Raw genomic sequence first — 11,151 nt, 5'->3', positions numbered from 1 at the left:
CACAGACATCCCTGCTTAACCCAGGTGCCACTAACAAACTCATGGCCCCATGGGTTCCTGCTGCTGACCCAAGCAGATACACACAACCTATATATTGACATCTAGGGCGCCACAGTTACCAATTGCAAAGACAGCAAAATTAAAACTCAAGAGAAAAGCTATAATTGCACCTCTGAATTGCACTATGAACATCTTTAGACATGTGGAGTAGATGTTACCCCAGATTTATTGCTGTGCATGTTGAAAGCAAGTTTGTAATGCATCCTTTCCAAAATACGTTAATTTTCTAAAGTGCATTGGAACATGTGCACCCACCCTTGGTAATGCAGCTAGCTTGGGGGGACGAAATGGTTGCTGTCTTAAAGTAAACTAGCGTTAAGCAACTATCTTGGATAAGAAGGCAAGAAGTCTTTACCTGAAAGGAACTGCAGGAGATATGAAAGCAGAAGGCAATTATGCAAATTGAAATTGGAACAGGATTACTCAGGCTAGAGCCATTTACTTCAGCAAAGCGTGCCATGGGTTTTAATGTGATGAGTGTGCCAGGGGGAGTGGGGCTGGCTGTACCTGGGATTTGCCACTGCCTGTACCTGGGAGATACCACCACTGGCAGCGCAGCAGCCTCAGTACCACCAAGAGCATGAGTTAGTTCCAGCTCAAGCTCTGCTGGTCACAGTGGCATCAGCACCCTGGGGGGCCTGCAGTTCCCACCATCCTTTTCTATTTCACCATGCCAGATGGACTGGAGGACGAAAGAGGCTTTGGCTTAGTGAGCAGAACAAGAAAGGCTATTATAAGTGGGAAAGGAAAACCAGGTGGACTGCTGCTAAACCAGCTAGGACTTGGCTTAAATGTTTAGAAGTACTTGGAGTGTTTTTATGGCTGTGCCTGGGCAGATTTAGAGGGCTTTTCACCACCTGGACCTATCCAAATACAAATATGCTGCTGCGTGCGGAGGAATAGGCTACTCTGGAAACTAGATTTCTTACCAGGGGAAAACATGCTTGTGGTTGTCATCTCTAGACATTGTTCTTGGTATATCTCACTCATCTAATATTCCCATTGCTGGCAATTTGGGAATTCAACCATGACGATGAAATTTCTTCCCAGACATTTTTGGGTTTTGAAGAAAAAAATGAAAACGAATTAAAGGTTACTACTTCTTGTAACTACCCTGAAAATAGAAGGAATGGGTAGCAACTCCTTAAGCTCACAAATATGGGCTAGTACATGCTGAAAGTAATTGTTGTCATTGTACGTGGTTAATATTAGTCACCAGCAAGTTAAAACTAAGCATTACATCCAGGTTCATTGCTGAAATGCACTTGCTACTGTGCAAAGTGCAGAATGAAATAGCAAAAACAGGATCAAACATTCCCACTGTTTTTGTTTTGGATCAGTGCTAGCAGAGCTGGCAATTTCACATTCAGACATCAGTAAAGGTCGGTGAAACTTCAGCTTCTGACCTCAGACAAAAGCAGCAAAAACAAAACGAAGATTTTCCATTCTCAGAATGTTAATGGTGCTGAGGCTGTTCAAGCCAGCTATTACTGTCCCCGTGATCTGGATCTGTGTCTTTGTGCTTTGAATCATTTTTTTCCTCTGGTTACACAGATCAGTCCTTTGAGTGGTGCAAAAGGGAGAACGGAGTGCAAAAGGGAGAACCCAATCATTAGATCACTAGGGAACAGGAAGATGACCTAGTCCAAGCCCTCTCACCTGTGTTGTCTGTGATCTTCAACAGATGACTGAGTCTTAAGTTTTTAGTTGTTCTGTACTTCTGTGTCCATGACTAACCTGTGCAGCACTGAGCTATGCACATGCTGTGGGACTTTTGCTCCCGCATCCTCTGACAGTTCTGAGTACACCTGAAGCTGAACTCTGTTTGAGAAATGGAGGCTATAAAGCATTTCTCTGCCAAAATTTTCCTATCTTAGAAGAGGGACAATTGTACCCTACCTTGCTACCAGGATGGGGATTTACGAAGCTTGATTCCACTGTGTTTTGAATAGGATCCTTGGAAAATCTCTAGATTCTGAATGGATATCCTATAATGCTTTTGCTTTAAGTGATTTGCACACAATCAAAGCCTCTTAAACACACAAACTAACTGGCATAAGGAGACTTTTTAACCTACCAGTTTCATACCCTGGCCAGTAATGGACAAGCCAAACCCACAAATTATGAATCCAGTTGTAATATTAATATTGACAGAGATTTTGCTAATTATGTATGGTTGTTTGTTGGCTGGGACTGAAAAAACAATGTCCCACCACAAACATGATCCCCATCCGTTGTCTCTTGACAGAAATGTTTGTCTTAAATGTCTTCCCCAGTTTATTTAATGACTCCCACACAACCAAGGAAGATCGTTGAGGTTTTGTGATAAGTTTCCTCCTGGTATTTCCCCAAGTGAAAATCAGTGTTTACAGTTTAAGGTGTTGGCACCAGTGTCACACTGCAAATTCCTTAGCTACAAGTGTGTCAAAATGGAAGCACGCAGGCAACCACTGTCCTGAGTGAGGGTAGAATAAAAGATCTGGAGAAGGATGGATAAAACCTCTTTCTTAACCTGCTTAAGGAAAAATTTGACCCTTTGGGAGAGACTGGCACATCTCAGGATGCTGTTTCTGACCTTCTGGGTGTGGCAAAGGTCTTTTCTGAAGGAAAAAATCAGGAACTTGCTCAGAGCAAGCAAAGCAACACCCAGAGGATGAATGCACAGCATGATGAGTAATTTCAGAATGATGGTAAAGTTATTGGTTTGGAAGCTAATAATTTCAAGTTGTACATGATAACTATATAAGGGAGAAAATGTTGTTCTCTATTTCCCAAAATAATCTTCTGACATATGGGGTTAGGTTGGTTGTTGTAGTCCTAAATCTCTCTGAATGTAGTTGTAATATCTTTAATAAAACTCCACAGGTGATCTCTTTTTATCAGCCTATCATCTGTAATTAAGGCATTTAATATTCAAAGTCTTTGATGTCACGTCATCTTTGAAACATAAATAAGAAGTTTGTCTCCATCCTAAAAATTAAGATAAATTACTTGGAAGGGTACCCAAAGACACTTTTGAAAACCTTTTGGATATTTTGATAGCTACTAAAAAGAAAACAAGCCAACAATAATGTCAAAAAATAAACCTTGGAAAAAGCTTAGAACAGTCCTATAGAAAGCAAGTAATAGGACTTGCATCTCAGCAGAAAGACCTGGACATGATCAGGTTTACTACTGTTGCTTTTCTTTTTTTTTTCGTCTAGATGATTTGTTTATAGTAAGGATCTCAAAGCACTGAAATTAATTCCCAGTCACCCTCCCTGTTGCTATCAGATAAAAAAGCAGGTCCCGGCAACCCATGAAGCCATGCTGAGAGCCTGATGCACTGTGATATGGAGGAAACCTCATGTTACACATCACTCTCTACCCCAATATTTAGTAAGAAAATCAGTGGGGGACAGCAGCTATCTGGCAGGGCATCAGCCCCATATGCTGCGCTTGGGTGAAGCTCCCAGTGGGATGTCTGTGAAAAAGGGACCCTTTCTGCTCAGGACTGGGCAGAGCAGGGGGCTCAGTATGTGCTCATCCTGTTCCCGTGGGGAGCAGTGCATTGGGGAATGCCCTCCTCAACTCTTTTTCTCTCCTTGCCTGCACTGGTGGATTAAGTCTTGCCTAGGTCAAACTGGAAATCCCTATCAGCAGACCTGGGACTCCAGACCTCAGTCTACTTCCTAATCTTACTGCTTAGCCACACGATTATCCTTCACCCACACTCAATGGATATGCATTTTTTTTCTGCCATCGCTGTCCCCTTCAAACTTGTCAGAAATCTCTCACTCTTTCTCCTGGCACAAGGCCCACTTCCACTCTCTTTATCCCTCTGCCGGTATCCCTGGATCTCAGCCAGCTTAGATCCAAGCTCTCCTTCTGTCTGCTTATAATTAGAATGTGCACACATTGAAGTTTGTTTTATTCCCAGAGTTTTATTGGTGAGTTAGAGGGAGCAGCAAGCATGTAGGAGGGGGATCACACAAATCCTGTTATTTGTAGATTCAGAGTGGTGCATGGGAGGAAGATACAGAACTCCCATTAGTCATTAATAAGACTTTGGGGCAGGCTTCATAAGCAAAGCCTGGAAAATCTCTTCCTGCCTGTCCGCTCTGCTGATATCTAGGTCTTCATTTGTCCCACAGCTCCATACCTGGTCAAAATGCGTGAGCATCCCAGCACATGAAGCTACCACCTCACCTCCTCTTCCTCCACTGCAAGACTTTTATTTGTTTTGGACCAACCAGAATTCATCCAGGTTGGCATACAGGGGCTACCATCATTATTTCTTATGAGCGCAGCATTTGTGTTAAGGCTTTGCTTGAGCTCTGCAACAGGACAGTGTTCTGAACAGACCCTCTTCCAATCCTGATCCTGGTTTCTGGTTAACCCTATCAAACTTCTAATTTCCAGATGAGTAAACTACTTCCTGGATTAAATGCAAAAAAGCCAATATCCAGAACATCTCCTATGGAGATCTGCACCCTTTTGAAAGTTTTAAAGTACTTAGCTATCTTTTTACATGATTATGCATTCCTCTGCTCTGAACACAAGCCAACATGATTGAGTATTAATTAGCTTTATTAATCACAGAAGACTAAAGAGTGATCTTGCTGAAGTTCATAGAAGAACTCTGAACAGTAAATATACAAGGAAAAGCAGGTCAAGTGCCAAAGAGATGACTAGACCCTGCCCTGAAGTGATTGTATTCCAAAGGCACAAGTGAAGAAAAACAAAGCCAGACAAGACAGAACGTATACAGAGTGGGAAGTGGGTATTAAGGCCTGAATGTTTCTTGAAATAGGTGGGGTCTCAATAGCAGCTTGCTAAAAACAGTGTGGGAGCTTAGCTCATGGTAGTGTTCTTTTTGGCAGTCCATGAGGTAGGGTTGTGAAAGCCTGCCAGGATGGGTGGATGAAGGAGACAGAAATATTGGTGACTGATGCTTGGGCAAGATATTCACCGAATGGCAGATATTCCATTTTCTCTAATCTCATTTTGACACCTGTTTCTTCCTAGACTGAATTAATCAGCACATGTCAGATTAGGTAAAGCTGCCCACTTACCTACAAGTCTGGTTTTAATAGGGCAGCTTCACCAGTTTTTCCCTGCCAGTTGTTTTGTGGTGGTTTTGTGGGGCTGTAAATGGTTGGATGAGCTTGTACCTCAGCATTTGCAGCCATTTCTGTCTGGAATGATGGCCTGTGGAGGAACTCGGGCAGCTCAAGGGAGTGCCTGGTGGGAAACACTACCAGCGACGGAGACTGTTCTGATGTAAGTGATGTGTTTCACATTAAGCCCCAGATGACTTTTCCATCTTTTTTAGTAGCTCCTCTAAAGTGGAGATTAAAATCCCAAACACACAACTCCAGAGCTCCATCCCAGCAGACCCACCAAGCTCAAGAAACCCACCCAGCTCAAAAAGGCATCATGTACCGTAGAAAACTATGTGTGGGTGGCAGTTGAGTTTACTAGCGTCTGCTCCATTTGTTTAAACAATTGCTGCATGGCTGGTTTCGAATTTACAAGTATTTAGGAAGTTTTGAGATTCCCAGACTATAAACGTTGGTATCTATTCCACTCTCTGCAGACTTGAGCTAAGCCGCCATTTCAGAGTGCACCTAATGATTCAGGTGAAGGAAATGGTTTCTGCTGTTGTTCTTTTTCGCTGGTTTTTCTGTGAGATGAAGAATCCTTTAGGCATGGAGTCTTTCATGCTATTCTTCATCCACTTGAACCTTTCCTTCCCAGACTTAAGGCACATAAGAAAAAAACCAGATGTCTCAGGGAAAAAAAAAAAGCCCCCAAAACCCTAGCTTTACATGCACTTGGATCTTTCATTTTATAAAAACAGTCAAGCCACAACCACAAGATTTCACAGATAAGAGAAAAAATGTGGATTGTACTTAATTCAATATTATAAAGAAATGCTCTTACGGGGAGACTGCAAGCTGAGCCAAAGCCAGACCAAGACTGCTGACTGATCTGAAAAATGTGAATATTATTCACACTGGGACACCACATCTCATAATGCTCCATGTGTGCTATAGTATATAATTATGAAATGTTTGCATTAAGTAACTTGGGTGCCTAAATACAGATGTTCCTTATTGACATTAATTGGACTTGACATATCTTTGGCCTGCTTTATAACAGTCACCAAAGCATGCATTTCCACTTTACCGTACATATTCTAAAGGAGCTCTGTTCCATATCGAGCTTATTAACAAAGAAAAACATTAGTGCCTTAGCTATCTGTCATATATTTCAGGTAAAAATGCAATTGGTTTGCATTAAAGAGTGTAGTTGCAGGGAACTGACCACAAACATTAATTTCTGCTCTTTTTTTCTTTTTATTTACAATGAAGTCTATCCCAAAGACTTAGATTTTTTTTTTCTTTCAAAGACTGTCCATACATTGTGGTGTCGTTTTCTCTTTGCTTTTTATTACCATCACTCAAATGTCAAGTTTCTCATGGAGAAAGAAATAAAGGAAGGAAGGAAGGAAGAAAAAAACAAAAAAAAGAAAGAAAGAAGAAAAGAAAGAAGAAAAGAAAGAAGAAAGGAGAAAATGTCCTTTATCTCCATTATAAAAATATAAATGACTTTTGCACTTGTTAGTTTAACTGTTCAACATTGCTCTGCAGCATGTCTCGTTCCATCAGCTAGAGAGAAACACTAAGTATTAAAGAAAAACGCAGATATTCATAAATACGAATTTCACCTGGCTGGTTCAAAACAAGTTCTCCAAATGAGAACTGAGGAGGACCTGCAGGTCCTTTGAGATAATTTTTTTAATATCTCATGCAGTTGAGATCCAGATATCAGATCCTTCAGGTTGGCGAATCAGGTATGGAACCTCAGGTTCTAAATAAGCTTCCTTAGAAATGAAAGATAGGCTTGGTTTCTGACATTGTCATCCTAATGTGCAAGGTTCAGGTGGGCTATTGATGAGTGGGAAGTATTTAAGTGGACATTAATGCTTTTAAATGAATACAGAGATGAAAAGGCATTTGAAGTTTGAACTGGAATTCAGACATAAAAATTTATTCTCCTGATGTTTCAGGAGAAACTTTTTACATATTTTGTTCCAGGCAGTTCACGGATCGGATAACTGCCTTTCTTAAAAGAGACTTACGTAAAATCCTAGTTAAAACTTAGAAGAATGGAAATGAAAGTACACAGACAAGGGAGCCTGGGATTTCATTTCATTGGATTCCTTTTTTTAAAAGAGATGGATGTCTTGCATTTCTTGAACCAACCACTGAAAATATTTATGTTTTCTGAGCCAAATTCAACTTTCCCAAAACACATAAATGCCCTCTCAGAGACAAATACCTGCTTTTTCCCTTAAGACTGAAGGGAAACTTGTTATATCCAAGAGAAAAATTAGTTAAAGGTGATTCAGAGATACTGTATAGACCAAGACTTTTTACCTTAGTTAAAGAATAAACTTGCCAGTATGCACTATAAAACCACTTGAGAAAAAGCATCAGAAAAATATTGCATCTTTTATGCGGCCATTGCCAGATAACCCAATTCCAAGAATCTCTTGCTTGGAATATGTCTTTCAGTTTCCTCATAACAATGGAAGAAAGACAAGCATGAGATGAAAAAGGAGCTTCCCAAATAGTTGTGAACAATTAATCACAGAGGGAAAAGTCCCGTGGCAAATTTTCCACAGCACAAGTCACATGTATTTCAAGATTAAGCATATCTGACACAGCTAGAAATGGATGATAGAGTACTACCATACTCTATACCATGTACTAAGACCAGTAGACTGTTTTCAAAGTAAGAAAGATTAAAATGGCTTAATATGAACATATTCAATTTAAAATATTAGAAAGGCCAAGTCTCTTCAAAATGCACAAAAATAAGCTGAGCAAACTCATATGCATTTGAAGCTGGATGCTTTAACATCAAAGAATTTACAGTTTCTTGTGTTCAACTGCTGAGATGTTGCTTGTAGCTGAGTATGACATGAGTAGTAAAACATTCCTTTTTTTTTTCTGTAGGCCATGCCAAATGGACAATAAATACCTGACAAAATAATCTAGAGTTCATCAGAGGTCATTCCAGGATGTTTTTGTCCAGGCTTGCACATTACAATGCGCTGATGATCTGCTGGGTTCTGTCATATATGAATTAAAAATACCAAACTTTTTATAGTTGGCTTGTTTTTCAGTTACAAAATCCATAACTAGAAATGTGCTAAATATTGAAATCATTCTTCACCTCTCTTGTTCCCAACCAACTACTGAATGACTCAAGTAAGTGAGTGCTGTGGTCTAGACTAACTCCATTTCTGTTTGCTCAAAAGCTGGCCTTTCTAGCACATCTCTGTTAATCCCAGCTAGTGGAAACAGTCATACAAGTTACTGATTTTTGGCACTATCTACCTATACAGAAAACCAGCTTGCTTTCTTCTAAGCTTTTTCCTCTCCTAGAGGCCATAGCTGTCTGTCTGTCTGTCTGTCTGTCTATCTATCTATCTGTCTATCAGATGGTAACTCCTAGCAAAACAAATTAACACATTATCCTTTTGAATATCCTTAGAGTGTAAAAGAGATGCAGTTAAAACTTAGATCTGAGAGAAACAGCTAGTATCTAAGTCGTGACAGTAATATAACTGTGCTGCTGCAGTGAACAATCCTGTTCATCTTATACCTGCTGTGGATTCAAACTAGACATTTTTATACAAATCTGTGAATAAACATAGGTTCTTTAAGGCTACAATGAGCTAGCAGCACATAGGAAAACAATTTGATTCCATTATGCCGGGTTGAAGTAAACTCTAGTTTACTTCCAACACTAGCATATCTTGTCAAGAAATGTCAAACAAAGGAATTAGGAAACGCAATCTTTGCCTTCCAGTTCATTTATTCTTTCAAAGTACGCACTGATACAACTTGCTCTCAGTTTTGCATACATTCTGGGAAAACACCAGCAAATTTGGGTAGAGCAGGCAAATTGCCTAGAATTCCTTCCATGTTTGGAGAATAGGCTCAAAAGTCTGTAAGTAATGAATCACCTCAAATTCTCCATAATGGCCCAGGCAGCAGCAATCCTAAGCCAAGATGCAAGGTTCACCTCTCCTTGAGAGGCATGGACTTGCAACTCAGAGATGCCAAGAATCAGGAAAATAATACGCATGAATTATAGCAAGATAAACTGGACCCATGGCTTTAAGAATGAAAACATATTGTAATTAAAAGATCAAAGACAATCCAAATAAATCTACTCTGCTTCAAGGGATAATGCTAGGAACACACTTCCCACTTCCATGATATCATGCAGTCTTCTTGAACATGCCCATCCTAAGCTGTCAGCACCCCGCAGGACGTTGTGAGCTGGCCTCCATAACACGTGATTGGGTAACAGGGTGCAGAAGAAAGGATATTTCCTGCATTTAACCTAGTTCTGGCACTTAATGGTATTTGGTATTGTTAATGGAATTTTTTTCTGTTAGCCGTATCTCTTACTGAGCACCTCAGGCAGCAGATACCTACAGGTGGACAGGTGTGGATTTGTCAGAAGGTAACAAAGCACAAATAGCAAATCATAGTATCTAAGCCATGGAAGTCAAGTTATGACAGCATGTTGCCAGGATTATTTGTACCAGTGGGTGTGCTGCTTGCTGTGCTCACTGTGTATTCCTTACGTATGTTTTGATGAGAAAGGTGGGCTTAAATATGGGGAGTGTCTATACAGCTAATGAAACTTCATAACCTTCAGATGGTGCCATAGTGCTTCCCGTTCTCCTCTTTCAAAAGGTGATTTCCCAGGTAAAATTGTATCCCTGATTTAGTGTGTCAACCAGACCAGTACACCAGGAGGAATGACTGGTGGTGGCTACCGATAAACTGAGATATGCAGATTGTTTTTTGAGAACACACTTAGTAAGTGCTTTCATGCTTAGAGTCAGGAATGGTGGGCAGTGTTTGATTTTTGAAAGATTTGGGTATAGCTAGTTCCAAAATGCAGTAAGAAGTGACTCTGTTGTCCATTTCTTTTCATGAGACAGTCTCTGCATGTATGCTGGGAACCTCTAAACAAAGAAGTTACAGCTCTAATGGAATAGCCGACTTTTGTTCCTGCTAAAACTGGGATTGAAAGGACTTTAGGATCAAGGTAGCAAGTTGAGCTGGTGCTAAAATGGTATCGGTTTTGCAAAGCACGTTTCAATTCCATACTTTATCGGAACTTTACTTTCAAAGCTGCCTGTATTGTGCATGTATTATTATTGCTCTATCACTGTTCTCAATATTGAACAGTTTTTCCGTTCACAAGAGTTCTCAGGCACTCAAGAAATGATGGCAGTGCTAAGAAAAGACCATTTCTGTTTTAGAGAGAGCTTATGCAGTGGAAGTAGGGTCACTCACAGCTTGTCCATATTTTGCTGGACAAGCCTAGTGAGACCATATTTCCTGAAGAGATGAATCAGTGCAGCTTTGCAACATTATAAATGAGGTCATGGCAGTCACCCAGAAGCTGCAATAAGCTCAGGATCTGAAATAGGGTTTATCAGGCTCAGGAAATAGAAGAGGCAACCCACAAAGGTGTCTGTAGACAGACTCTCTACGGGACACCAGCTGGCGCATGAGTTGATGAAATTATTCATTTTTGGGGGCTGCTGTGAGTGATTTACTGCAAACTAACAGGATCCTGGAGCTCATAATCACAACAAAAGACAGGGGTACTTTGCACAAGGTCAGAGGTAGCTGCTGTAGTGGGATTTTTGCAAGCAAAATAGAGGCCTTCATTAGGAGACATAAGGTGTGATGCAGTCTCTACTGTTTGCTGCTACAGGGCTGCCCCCTGTACTTCACTTTGCCAGTGGTTGCCTGTTCAGGCCCTTGCTCAGGTTGGCTGAAAAGGCTCTTAAAAATGCTCATACAGCAGAGTCTGATGCTTTGATCCTGAAATAAGACAATTCCCTTCAATTCTACAGCCATTACTCTACCAGTGCCAAGATGGAAAGCAAGGTTGAAACAAGAAACTAATAGAAAGAAAAAAGAGGACTGGGGCAAGAGAAGAGGCTTATTTTGTTAGTTGGAAGGAATGGTCTGGTAGGTAGCAATTTAAAAGAATATTGAAGGG

The sequence above is a fragment of the Numida meleagris genome, chromosome 12 (assembly GCF_002078875.1).
Source record: "Numida meleagris isolate 19003 breed g44 Domestic line chromosome 12, NumMel1.0, whole genome shotgun sequence".
NCBI lineage: Eukaryota > Metazoa > Chordata > Aves > Galliformes > Numididae > Numida > Numida meleagris.
The sequence above is the reverse complement of the archived record's forward strand: the minus strand, read 5'-3'. Positions refer to the sequence as shown.